Source organism: Chlorocebus sabaeus, chromosome 4, assembly GCF_047675955.1.
Source record: "Chlorocebus sabaeus isolate Y175 chromosome 4, mChlSab1.0.hap1, whole genome shotgun sequence".
Classification (NCBI taxonomy): Eukaryota; Metazoa; Chordata; class Mammalia; order Primates; family Cercopithecidae; genus Chlorocebus; species Chlorocebus sabaeus.
In genome coordinates this window covers 56,247,120-56,261,045 of record NC_132907.1, presented here as the reverse complement: position 1 = coordinate 56,261,045, position 13,926 = coordinate 56,247,120, and positions in this window count along the sequence as shown.

The following is a 13,926-nucleotide window of genomic DNA, read 5'->3' as shown; positions in this document are numbered from 1 at the left end:
TATAACATTCTTTCTTCTCAGTGTCAGCTTCCCAAATTCCCATCAATTACGCTAGTGTACCGTTTTCTCTAAAATTAGATGGTTCCTTTTGCTCCATTCTTCCTTCCTCCACCCCCTGCCCAACCCCTACTTCCCCAAGGAAAGGAATATGAATATCTTTTGTGTATTTTATGTATTTCTTTTAGAGTATTGTCTTGTTTTTACATAATTTCCCTCTACCTGTCTCATAGAGCCTTATTTTCCAGACCATTAAACTTGCCTTCCTTTTCTTTCTCATTTTATTTTTTATTTCTCATTTTTATTTTTATTTTTTCCTGCTCCCAGCATTCACAATATATGTGTGTGCTTCACTTTCAGCTGGAGGTGTCTACTGTTTCACAGATTAGAGGTCTTGACTCAGCCCTTTCTTTTGTTTGTCTCCAGCTTCTGGTATAATCCAGGCAATGTTGACCAATCCCTCCTTACTGAAGCCAACTTCATTTTCTAGGCAGTTCCTTCTCCTGGTTTCCCTCCTCCCTCACAAATCACTCCTTCCTGGTCTCCTGCAGGGTAACCTGTCCCTCAGCCCATTCTTGTAACGCTATCAGTGCCCAAGTCTTTGTCTGTGGCCCACTTCTCCTTTCACATGATGCTAAGTGATCTCATCTACCCCCTTGGCTTCAACTACCAACATAGGATGATGCCTCCCAATAACAGACCTTTAGCCAAGTCTTTTCTTCTTAGATCTAGGATATTGTATCTAACTCTTTGCTAGAATTAACTCCCAGACCTTTTCTCCTCAGTAGGTACAAATAGAACCCATCATGTCTCATTTCTAACCTTCCACCTTCCTCCCCTCCCTCATCCTCTAGCTCTGTGAAGTACATCATTATCAACCACAGTCATCAAATCAGAAACTGGGCTCCTTCTGGATTCTTTCCTCTTCTATCAAGACTGACCAATCACCTTTCAAGCTGACTGCCTCCTATTCATGCTTTCTCATACAGTCCCCTGATATGATTTGGCTCTGTGTCCCCACCCAAATTTCATGTTGAATTGTAATCCTCAGTGTTGGTGGAGGAACCTGGTGGGAGGTGATTGAATCATGGGGGTGGATTTCTTTCTTGCTGTTTTCATGATAGTGAGTTCTTATGAGATCTGATTGTTTCAAAGTATGTGGCACTTCCCCCTTAACTTTCTCTCTCTCCTGCCACCATATGAAGATGTGCTTGCCTCCCCTTTGCCCTTCTGCCATGATTGTAAGTTTCCTGGGGCATCCCCTGCCATGCCTCCTGTACAGCATGTGGAATCATGAGTCAATTAAACCCCTTTTCTTTATAAATTTCCCAGTCTCAGGTAGTTGTTTATAGCAGTGTGAGAATAGACTTATACATCCCCCTTTGCCATGTCTATTATCTCATTATTGCCTAACTTATTTTCCTGCTTCCTAAATTATGCCCTTTCCATCCATTCTTTACACTGCTGCCAGAATAATCTTTCTAAAATCACGTATCTGAGTTACGTAGGTTTTCCATATAAAATCCAACCTCCTTGATAGGGCACTCATCATCCAACCTTTGGCCACTGTGTCTCTAGTCCACACTATGCCTGCCCCAAAGATCCTGTGCAGTAACACATGTCAAATTGCTAATAGAGGGCCTGACTCAACATTTAGAAGCTGTGTTCAATTTTCAGCCTGGAGATTTGGTCTTCCTCTTATTTCATATGCCACTTCATGCTGCTATGTATTTGTCTCCTATCCTTCCACTCCTCTTGGCCCCTTCTTCCCCTTTTCCACCTAAGTAGTGCCTATTTATCTTTAAGCTTCAACCTAACTAACCTATTTCCTTGAAACCTTATATAGTTAAACATCTCTTCTTGGTGCTCCTGAGGGTCCCTTTTTTGGCACTGTCACGGCCCCTGTGTTTAGTATTTGTATTAGTTTGTCCTTGCACTGCTATAAAGAAATACCTGAAACTGTGTAATTTATAATAAAAACAAGTTGAACTGGCTCATGGTTCCACAGGCTCTATGGCAAGCACGGCTGGGGAGACCTCAGAAAACTTAGAATCCCGGCAGAAGGTGAAGGGGAAGTAGGCACGTGTTGCATGGCTGTAGTAGGAGGAAGAGAGAAGGGGGCAGGGCTGCTACACAATTTTGTTGGTTTTTGAGACAGAGTTTCACTCTTGTTGTCCTGGCTGGAGTGCAAGGGCACAATCTCGGCTCACTGCAACCTCCACCTCCTGTATTTAAGCGATTCTGCTGCCTCAGCCTCATAAGTAGCTGGGATTATAGGCATGTGCCACCATTCCCGGCTAATTTTGCATTGTTTTTTTTAAGTAGAGACGGGGGTTTCTCCATGTTGGTCAGGCTGGTCTCAAACTCCCGAACTCAGGTGATCTGCCTGTCTTGGCCTCCCAAAATGCTGGGATTACAGGCATGAGCCACCGTGCCCGGCCTGGTGCTATACACTTTTAAACAATCAGATCTCATGAGAACTCACTATCACAAGAATACCAAGGGGAAAGTCTGCCCCCATGATCTAATCACCTCCCATCAGGCCCTCCTCCAACATTGAGGATTACAATTCGACATGAGATTTGGGTGGGAACACAAATCCAAACCATGTCAGTATTGGCTTACTTGGTTCATCTATAGGAAGCCATGGGTGGTAGGTCATGAGCTTAAATTTTTGTATCTCCAATAACAAACAGTGCTTGGCTCACTGTGAGTATTCAATAAAGGCAAAAACGAATAAAGCCCAGTCATTTCTACTGCTCCACATTCATGGTGAGTTCAGTCCTTTATCATCTCTACCTGGACAAATTGAATTGCTTCCACACTGGTTTTCCTGACCTCAGTCTCCATTCTGGTAATTTATCTACTAGCTCTGATCCTGTCCTTTTGCCTCCTAAAGATCCAGCACTCCACACTTCTGATAAGACTCCTCAGCAGGGCCTGTGTCTGTTGAGAGCTGAGACTGTTGTATTGCGCATATCAATGGTACGGAGGCAGAAAATTGGTCGAGAAACACTAGCCTATAAAATAAAATCCAGATTTCCCATTGTAGCCTCTATAATGTCACATCATTTTGTTTCCCTTATAGCTTCCAAATAGCCTTGGATGCAGCCATTCCAGACTTTCACGTTATCACCTCAACCAAAATGCCCTCAGCTGTCCTGCATTCATACACTTTGCTAAGAAGGCACTTTAGGAAGCCTTGAATTCCATCCTCAGTTCTTCTTTCAAGATCTGGCCAAAAACCACCTCCTCTCTGAAACCTTCCTTGACACTCCCCATGGTCCCCTAGCATGATACAAATCCCATCACTCCTCTATTTAAAATCCAGACCCTGGCAGGGTGCAATGACTCATGCCTGTAATCCCAGCACTTTGGGAGGCCAAGGTGGGTTGATCACTTAAGGTCAGGAGTTTGAGACTAGCCTGGCCAACATGGTGAAACCCCATCTCTACTAAAAATACAAAAATTAGTTGGGTATAGGGTGCATGCCTGTAATCCCAGCTACTCTGGAGGCTGAGGCATGAGAATCGCTTGAACCTGGGAGGTGGTGGTTGCAATGAGCTGAGGTCACACCAATGTACTCTAGCCTGGGTGACAGAGTGAGACTCCATCTTAAATTAATTAATTAATTAATTAATTAATTAAATCCAAACTCCTATTTTAGTGAATAAAATCCAAACTCCTATTTTAGTGACTACATTTTAAGTTTATTCAACTCTGTATCTTATAATAAAGAGTGGTGTTGCTATCACTCTCTCCCTCACTGGGGTATAACATCCTTAACCGCGATGGAAGACATTTATCTGAATCACTTTTGCAGTGTTGCCCATGCCCAATCCCTCCTCTAGGCCCAAGCACCCAGCACTGTTACTGGAATTCATGATTCCCCTTATCTGTGAATGTGAATCCCAAACATATCTTGCTTCTCCTCTCCTTCCCACAGTGGGCCCCTGCCCTTATCTTGCTTTGAATTCCTGAATTCTTTACATTTTCTTGCACCAGAATTTTCCTCTGCTGGCAAAGAAACATTCTACTCTAATCCTTTTGGAGGCATTGTCATCATAGCATGGTCAAGATTTCTTCCTTCTCATTCCCCTATGTGCTTCAGATGCCACATCGGTTTCCTCTAAGAAGCCAAGCATACCCTGCTTATATTTTGAGCTGTTAATATCTCTCCATGTTTGTCTCTCATCCCCATCCCAACACCTTCATCATCCTTTTCAGATCTTGACTCTTTAAACATTTCTATCTTCCATCCATTCCTGTATTGTCTCCCCAACACAAGAATGGGAAACAAGTTTCTCTTCTCTGATTAAAACACCCTGTTCCAGATAAAGCCCTGGCAACAGCATTCCTATCTTCTTCACCAGGGTGCAAATGTTATCATTGCCTTTAATCACATTTGTTTTATTGCATTCATAAAGCAATAAAACGCTTCAATCCACACACTATGCAAACAGTTGGCTGCAGCCAGCTATAACTTATGAAGATAAAAACTTGTTCCAGAGCTATTGGATGGGGCCAGTTTGGGCTGCAGAGGACATTACTCCTGTCGTTTTCTTTTTGTCTCACCTTCTTCCAAAGTGTTCCTCTCTTGCCTTGGCTTTTTCCAAGTTTGCTTTTGCATCATGCTTCCTGTCCATTTGGATTTTAATTGGGCCTTGCTTTTCCTTTCATTCTCCTTAAATTTGCTTCTGCTTTGCACATCTCAGACTGTGCTGGGGTTACTCGGCTCAGGTCTCTTGCTGCGTATTCACTGTAGATTTGGTGTGGCCCATTAACTGCCATTGTGTCTGCAGAGGGAGGACAGCATGCAGGTTAAGTGTCCTGGTTCGGGCATCAGCCTACATTGGGATGTTCTGCCCCTTTCTAGTTGTGTAATCACAGGTCAGTCATTTAACATCTCTGAGACCCAATTTCCTTATCTGTAAAGCAGGTATATTAGTAGTATTTAGTGCATAATGAACATTAATGGTAGCTGTCATTTGTATCAACTCTTTGGACTCCAGCTAGGCTTACGGAACATGGATCTTTCCTCTTGTATTTGTGTAACTATATAGGTCTTTATTCATTCCCTCTGCTGCCATTTTTTAAACAGGCGCATGTGTGTGTGTGTGTGTGTATGTGTGTGTATGTGTGTGTGTATGTGTGTGTGTGTGTGTGTGTGTGTGTGTGTGTGTGTGTATGGGGGTATGGGGTGTCCCTGGCAATGCAAAAAAAGAGTGGATTGTATATCTATTCCTGCCTTGAGTATTTGAGCCATAGACCCAGGGGTTTGTGAGGTTTTGGGGCATATCCATAAGCCCTAAAACCACCCAGGAAGCCTTTGGAATATTTGTGATTGGTCAGTGAGATCCCCTGAGAGTGTGCCGGGCTAACCCAGCTGGGTTAGCAATAGGGGAAACTCGAAGCCATCATTTCCCAAGCCCATGGACTTTTCACATGGTCTGCTCTAATGGCACATTTTCCTAGAGAAGCTCGGAAGCCTGACACCGCAGAGCCCATGTGCATTTCACGTGGAGCTAGGTGACGAGTTGGTCCAAACCACAGGCCTGGGCTCTGGAGACAGGCAAGGGAGGGAAATCTGTGTCTACTGAAGGCAGTAATTCCCTTAAGCTGGCCTTGAGCTTGGGGACGAGGATCAAAATTGGTGCCAGCCAGAGCCAGGTCTCAGCTAAATCTAAATAAGAGACATTAAATACCTGCCTTGGAAAAAATTCTTGAAACTAGGAACTTGAGAGAAGTAATTCCTGGTTTCACCCCGAGTCTGAGGGTAAGGCTGGTCTAGACTGTCACTACTGGTTTACACAGGTGACCTCTGCAGCCCCAACCCACCATGTGCAGAGGCTTCCAGCCTTGCTGCTACTCACTTCAAGCCCTGCTTAACTCCATTGACTTCAATGAATTTGTGAGTTTCTGAATGGGAGCAGTATCTCCTTTTTAGTAAAAAAAAAATAAATAAAATAAACAGGTCCTGCTGGCTCAGAGGAATCCCTGTAAGCTTCCAGGAACCAACGTTCCCTGACTTCATTTCATTTTCAGGAGGGAGGCCGAGCCTGTGTGAAATAGAGGTGACTTGTTTGGACACCATCTGGTTTGTGTAAAGTTAGCAGGAATGGGCCCACTGGGTCAGCAAGGGCTACTGAGAAACTGTCGTGGCCAAGGAGGAAGAAAAACACCACCACTTCTATATTAAAGGGAGAGAAAGTATGGGCTGCAAGTGAGAAATGTACAGTCAGCATTATTGAATCCCCAAATATTTTTATAGGGGGGTTGAAAGCAAAAAATTTACCAAAAACTCCCCACAGGCCCAAACAAAGCCACAGTGTGTTCCCATTTACCGCCAGCCTGATAATCACACCCTTCGCATCTTTTACAGTTAGGCTGTGAACTCAGTGAGTGCAAGGCGCTTCCTATAAACAAAGGCTAGCAGAGATCGCATTACCTTCTTCCTCCTCTTCCCCCATCTGCAGAACGAAGGGGTCAAGCAATGGCTTAACCTTTTGTGTTCATTAACATTTTGGCTGCCTGTTGCAAACTAAGAGCCAGCGATAAACAACAAATGAACTGGTAATTAGAAGTCAGGAAGGGAAGCTTCCAAGCAGGCTATGGGCGGGTCTGTGTCAGACCCAATCATCCCCAAAGCTGGATCTGTAAACTGAAGCTGGGGTTGCTATCGCCTCCGAGACAGCGAAGCTTGACTCTCCATAGAACACAGCACTACTCTGCCCACTGAGCCCAAAGCAAGGGGGCGATGATTTCTGGAAGATGGGGTTTGGTGTGTAAGATGGTGGAAACTTAGAATTCGAACTCAGAGTTAACTGTGAAAAAAGAATCTCATGCCACTCAGGACTCTTGCCTCCTGGCCTGATCTTTGCTCGAGAGCAAACCTTTTCATTTCATTCTCTTTCCTGTTCATTTTATGAACCTTCCTCCTACTCCTCAGAGTTCAGCTCAGTTTTCCCCGGTCTCCCTACTTTTTCATTGTCCAGTGTTCTCACTCACCTCTGAACTTGAAACCCTGAGTGACGTGGCTCTTGCTTATGATCATCTTAGTGTTTCTGGGGGTCTTGTTTGTTACCTACATTTTACCATAAGGGAAAACCATCTGTTTCCAAATTCCCTGCCCTCCTTTTCCACCCCACTTGCCAAGGTCCATGAAGGCAGCTACTTAACTGAATGTATCAGTATATCTGCCTTAGCTTATAAGATATTAAACATTTGAAAAACAGCTGAGTATCTTCTTAACAAAATGTTAGCTTTCCGTATTCTCTCCCTCTCTCAAGGTCAAGCATGGGTTCTGTTGCATCCATTAATTTCTCTGCCACTATCCAACCAGCACCTGTCTCTCACTTTTCTGTCCACATTATTCTTTGCCTCTTTGATGCATCTTGTCTCATAGGTTCTAGCAGGTGTTGGGATCCTAAGAGGTCTTCTAGCCACCTCTCCAGCAACTCCACAGAAGCTGGCCATCTGGCTGCTGCTTTGCTATTTGTGACTCCATAAGGTATAGAATTATAATTGTTTTCTGTGGGTATAAAAATTTTGGGTTTTTAGAAAACTGCATGACTGGGGTTATCAGTTTACATCACACATAAGGATCACCAGGACAGTCATTAAAATATATAGATTCCCACCATCACTCACAGAAATGTTCCTTCCTTGGAGTCAGGCCTAGGAACCTGGATTGGAGGACTGCATTTTGAAAAAGTTACTCTCAAGCTATTTATGTAGACAGGTCTTAAAACATTTCTGTGTCATCCATGGTGGTTGACAGAGCTGAGCTTGGGGAAGATAGCTGCCTTACAAAGACTCATCAGATCATTGATTATAATAAAGTAGGATCCTCCACTAAGCTAGTCGTCTGGGCCAATCTATCTTCCACTGCAGAGTCCCAAACATTCACCTGGAATCCAGACATTAAATGACCTCCACAAAGCACATCAGGAAAATCCCTTAAATTCCAAGCTAATTGACAGAGATTCCAGGGATAGTTAGCAAATACTTTTCTCTTCTCTGCTGAGAAATAGCAAGAACAATAGTTTGGCTTTCAGCCTACCCAGCAAATATCACTCCACCAAGGTTCCCTGTAACTTTTCAGCCTCTTAATACAACATCTAGGAGAATAGAGTTTCTTTAGAATAAAATTCGAAGCATAAAAGAGAAAATTTTATGTTACTCGGAGGCAGACCATTCAGATGTTTTGAGTTAATTTGGCACAGCTGAAAGAATTTTCACACTTGCAAAAATATCAAAGTTCGTTTTTGGCCTCCAAAGAGCTGAAATATAGCTCTGTTTTCAAACTCTAATAAATTTGGCATGAACACCATTACTTGTAATTATTGTGTTTTTGGAAGACTAAAAAAATGAAATTTGATCTAATGTAATAACAGATTTCAGAATTCTGGAATTAAAACAGTGCTAGACATTACCTAGTCCAGTTCTAACTTTTAAAGTTAAGGAAGATAATCCTTTGTCTTATATTTCTAATTAACAAAGTAATATTGAAAACCACAGTTCCCAAAGGCTACTTTACTCCAGGTACGAGATTTAAGCAAACTACACATGAAGTAGACATAGGACAACATAATTTAATGTACCTTTAGCACAGTCAGATATTCTATGAACGCAAGTTGATAAAGAATATAATAGAGCAGAAAGAATGTTAGATTGGGAGACAGAAGGCATGGGGGTCAAAGTCCTATCTTGGCCGTGTAGAAATGTCAAGATGTTTGGCATGCCATGACTCAGCTTTAGTGTCTTCTGCAAAATTGAGGTGATAATGTGGGCTGTTTTAAGTATGAAGTCGAGCAATGTATGTGAAAGTACATATTGTCCTAGTCTGTTTTCTGTTGCTATAACAGACTACCTGAGACTGGATAATTTCTAAAGAAAAGGGATTTATTTAGCTCATAGCTCTGGAGGCTGGGAAGTTCAAGATTGAGCAGCCATATTTGGTGGCTTCTGGTGAGAGCTTTGTGCTGTATCAAAAACATGGCAGAGAAACAGAAAGGGAACTGGGTGTATATGAAAAAAGGGCAAAACACAGGAACCAACCTCACTTTGTAACAACCTGCTCTGGAGGGAACTCATCCACGCGTACAAGAACTAACACATTCCCAGGAGAACTACTCCAGTCTGGAGAGAAAGACATTAATTCAGCTTAATGACCTAATCGTCTTTTAAAGGCATGACATCTTAACACTGCCACATTAGGGTTCAGGCCTCAATATGAGTTTTGATGGGGACAAACCATATTCAAACCATAAGAATCATTAACTCTCAAATTCTATTATCTCATTGATAAAACAACATGCATGAGGATTACATTCAGTTGGTCTGGCTAGAGTTAAATCTTCGTATCTCCTTGCTTTAGTTTCTTCTGCCGAGATACCAGTCTGAATCTTTTTTTGATCCTACTTTTTTTGATGGCTTTTTCATCTTCTTTGGTCTCACCCTGTCCAAAAGAGAACTCCTTGGTCAAGTGATGCCCATCTCCAATCTGGATTCAGAAGAGGAGAGCACAACCCTGCCTCTTCCCATTCTGTCTCCCAGCACCTATATGTGTCTCCAACTAATAGCACTTCCCTGGGTGTTTATCGAACTGTATTGAAGGAAATAGAATAGAATAAAAAATAAATTGAATTGAATTTCTGAAAAGTGAATTCGACTCTTCCCTTCCTGAACTCTGGGCTGCCTTGAGGGAAGACCAGCTAAGAGGGTCTCATCTGAGTTTTACCCATTGCTGAAGTAAACTGGGAAATAAATTTTCTTTTTTAAAAGAAAACTGAACTCTTCCCAGGTCTGCTGTCTACTTGGGTGATGGTACTGATTTGCCACATTTTTTTTTTTTTTTTTTTTGCAAACTCTATGGGCAGAAAAAAAGTCTTTATTATTATTATTATTTTACTTTGGTGGCTCTGAGGTTTTTCTAACAACCATGATGAGGAGGTTCCTAGAAAAAGAAGACAGCAACTTGGAGTAATTGTTTTTCTGGTTTGTTTTTGTTGTCCAGTCTAGAAACTGTGGCTCTTGTCACATTCCTAGTTGCTAGTCTGGGTCAACTCTCCCCAAAAGGAGGCTCTAATTTAAGCATTACCACAGTACGAACAGAGCTCAGCCAAATCTTCAGTGGCAGGTATAAAACATCGACTATGTCTGAGTCAAAAATGTTGCAAAATGTATAAATGCCACCAAGATGTATCAGCTTTTCCAACTGGACTGGGTTTACCAAAACAGGGTTTGGGTATCAGGTTGTGATCTCTCCTTTGAGATCTCAAGTCTTGACCTGTGTGGCGAATTCCTCCACCTTTTGCCATACATGGAATATTCTGAAATGTTATAGGATGTCCTACGTGCTGGCAATTCTCATAGCCTCCTTAAGATAAAGTCTTCCCACTGAGCTAGCTGCAGGAGTTTCCCCCCCCCCCCCCCAGTGGCGCCTGTAACACCAGCAAAACAGAACCATTTACTCCTCTGGGAAGGGGGCTGAAGCCAGGGAGCCAAGTGGTCTTGCTCAGTGGATCCCATCCCCATGGAGCCCAACAAACTAAGATCCACTGGCTTGAAATTCTTGTGCCAGCATAGCAGTCTGAAGTTGACCTGGGACGCTCAAGCTTGGTGAGGGTAGGGGCATCCACCATTATAGAGGCTTGAGTAGGCAGTTTTCTCCTCACAGTATAAACAAAGCTGCCAGGAAGTTCAAACTGGGTGCGGAACCCACCGTAGTGCTGCAAAGCCACTGTAGTCAGACTGCCTCTCTAGATTCCTTCTCTCTGGGCAAGGCATCTCTGAAAGAAAGGCAGCAGCCCCAGTCAGGGGCTTATAGATAAAACTCCCATCTCCCTAGAACAGAGCACCTAAAGGAAAGAGCGACTGTGGGTGCCGCTTTAGCAGACTTAAACGTTCCTGCCTGCTGGCTCTGAAGAGAGCAGTGGATCTCCCAGCACAGTGCTCGAGCTCTGCTAAGGGACAGACTGCTTCCTCAAGTAGGTCTCTGAACTCCGTGCCACCTGTCTGGGAGACACCTCCCAGCAGGGGTCGACAGACACCTCACACAGGAGAGCTCCAGTTGGCATCTGGCGGGTGCCCCTTTGCATAATAACAGCAATCTTTGCTGTTCTGCAGCCTCTACTGGTGATACTCAGGCAAACAGGGTCTGGAGTGGACGTCCCACAAACCCCAGTAGACCTGCAGCAGAGGGGACTGACTGTTAGAAGGAAAACAAACAGAAAGCAATAGCATCAACATCAACAAAAAGGATGCCCAGACACAGAAACCCCATCTGAAGGTCTCCAACATCAAAGACTAAATATAGATAAATCCACAAAGATGAGGAAAAACCAGCTCAAAAAGGCTGAAAATTCCAAAAACCAGAATGCCTCTTCTCCTCCAAACGATCACAACTCCTCACCAGCAAGGGAACAAAACTGGACGGAGAATGAGTTTGACAAATTGACAAAAGTAGGCTTCAGAAGGTAGATAATAAGAAACTCCTCCAATCTAAAGAAGCATGTTCTAACCCAATGCAAGGAAGCTAAGAACCTTGATAAAAGGTTACAGGAAATGCTAACTAGAATAACCAGTTTAGAGAAGAACATAAATGACCCAATGGAGCTGAAAAACACAGCACAAGATCATGAAGCATACACAAGTAGCAATAGCCAAATCAATCAAGCAGAAGAAAGGATATCAGAGATTGAAGATCAACTTAATGAAATCAAGTGTGAAGACAAGATTAGAGAAAAAAGAATGCAAAGGAACAAACAAAACCTCCAAGAAGTATGGGACTATGTGAAAAGACCAAACCTACGTTTGATTGGTGTACCTGAAAGTGATGGGGAGAATGGAACCAAGTTGGAAAGCACACATCAGGATATTATCCAGGAGAAATTCCCCGACATAGCAAGACAGGCCAACATTCAAATTCAGGAAATACAGAGAACACTACAAAGATACTCCTTAAGAAGAGCAACCTCAAGACACATAATCATCAGATTCACTAAGGTTGAAATGAAGGAAAAAATGTTAAGGGCAGCCAGAGAGCAAGGCTGGGTTACTCACAAAGGGAAGCCCATCAGACTAACAGTGGATTTCTCAGCAGAAACCCTACAAGGCAGAAGAGAGTGGGGGCCAATATTCAACATTCTTAAAGAAAAGAATTTTCAACCCAGAATTTCATATCCAGCCAAACTAAGTTTTATAAGTGAAGGAGAAATAAAATCCTTTACAGACAAGTAAATGTGGAGAGATTTTGTCACCACCAGGCCTGCCTTACAAGAGCTCCTGAAGGAAGCACTTAAGGAAAAACCAGTTCCAGCCACTGCAAAAACATACCAAATGGTAAAGACCATTGTCACTATGAAGAAACTGCATCAACTAATGGGCAAAATAGCCAGCTAGCATCATAATAACAGTATCAAATTCACACATAACAATATTCACCTTAAATGTAAACGGGCTAAATGCCCCAATTAAAAGACACACACTGGCAAATTGAATAAAGAGTTAAGACCCATTAGTATGCTGTATTCAGGAGACCCATCTCACATGCAAAGACACACATAGGCTCAAAATAAAGGGATGGAGGAATATTTACCAAGCAAATGGAAAGTGAAACAAAAGCAGGGGTTGCAATTCTAGTCTCTGATAAAACAGACTTTAAACCAACACAGATCAAAAAAGACAAGGAAGGGCATTACATAATGGTAAAGGGATCAATGTAACAAGAAGTGCTAATTATCTTAAATACACATGCATCCAATACAGGAGCACCCAGATTCATAAAGGAAATTCTTAGAGACCTACAAAGAGACTTAGACTCCCACACCATACTAATGGGAGACTTTAACACCCCACTATCAATATTAGACAGGTCAACGAGACGGAAAATTAACAAGGATATTCAGGACTTAAACTCAGCATGGGACCAGGTGGACCTAATAGACGTTTACAGAACTCTCCAACCCAAATCAACAGAATATACATTCTTCTCAGCACCACATAGCATTTATTCTAAATTTGACCACATTATTGGAAGTAAAACACTCCTCAGCAAATGCAAAAGAATGGAAATCATGCTTCTTTAGCTTGGAGGAGCACAGTGCAATAAAATTAGAACTCAGGGTTAAGAAACTCACTCGGCTGGGTTCAATGGCTCACGCCTGTAATCACAGCACTTTGGGAGAGCTGAGGTGAGTGGATCAGGAAGTCAGGAGATCAAGACCATGCTGGCCAACATGGTGAAACTCTATCTCTACTGAAAATACAAAAATTAGCTGGGCATGGTGGCGCATGCCTGTAATCCCAGCTACTCGGGAGGCTGAGGCAGGAGAATCACTTGAACCCAGGAGGTGGAGTTTGCAGTGAGCCAAAATCATGCCACTGCAGTCTAGCCTGGTGACAGAGCGAGACTTTGTAAAAAAAAAAAAAAAAAAAAAAAAAAAAAATCCTTACTCAAAACCACACAACTACATGAAAACTGAACAACCTGCTCCTGAATGACTACTGAGTAAATAACTAAATTAAGGCAGAAATAAATAAGTTCTTTGAAGAATAAAGACACAACATACCAGAATCTCTGGGACACAGCTAAAGCAGTGTTTAGAGAGAAATTTATAGCACTAAATGCCCACATGAGAAAGCAGAAAAGATCTAAAATTAACACCCTAACATCACAATTAAAAGAACTAGAGAAGCAGGAGCAAACAAATTCAAAAGCTAACAGAAGACAAGAAATAACTAAGATCAGAGCAGAACTGAAGGAAGCAGAGACATGAAAAACTCTTCAAAAAAATCAGTGACTCCAGGAGCTGGTTTTTTGAAAAGATTAACAAAATAGATAGACTGCTAGCCAGACTAATAAAGAAGAAAAGAGAGAAGAATCAAATAGGCTCTATAAAAAGTGATAAAGGGGATGTCACCATG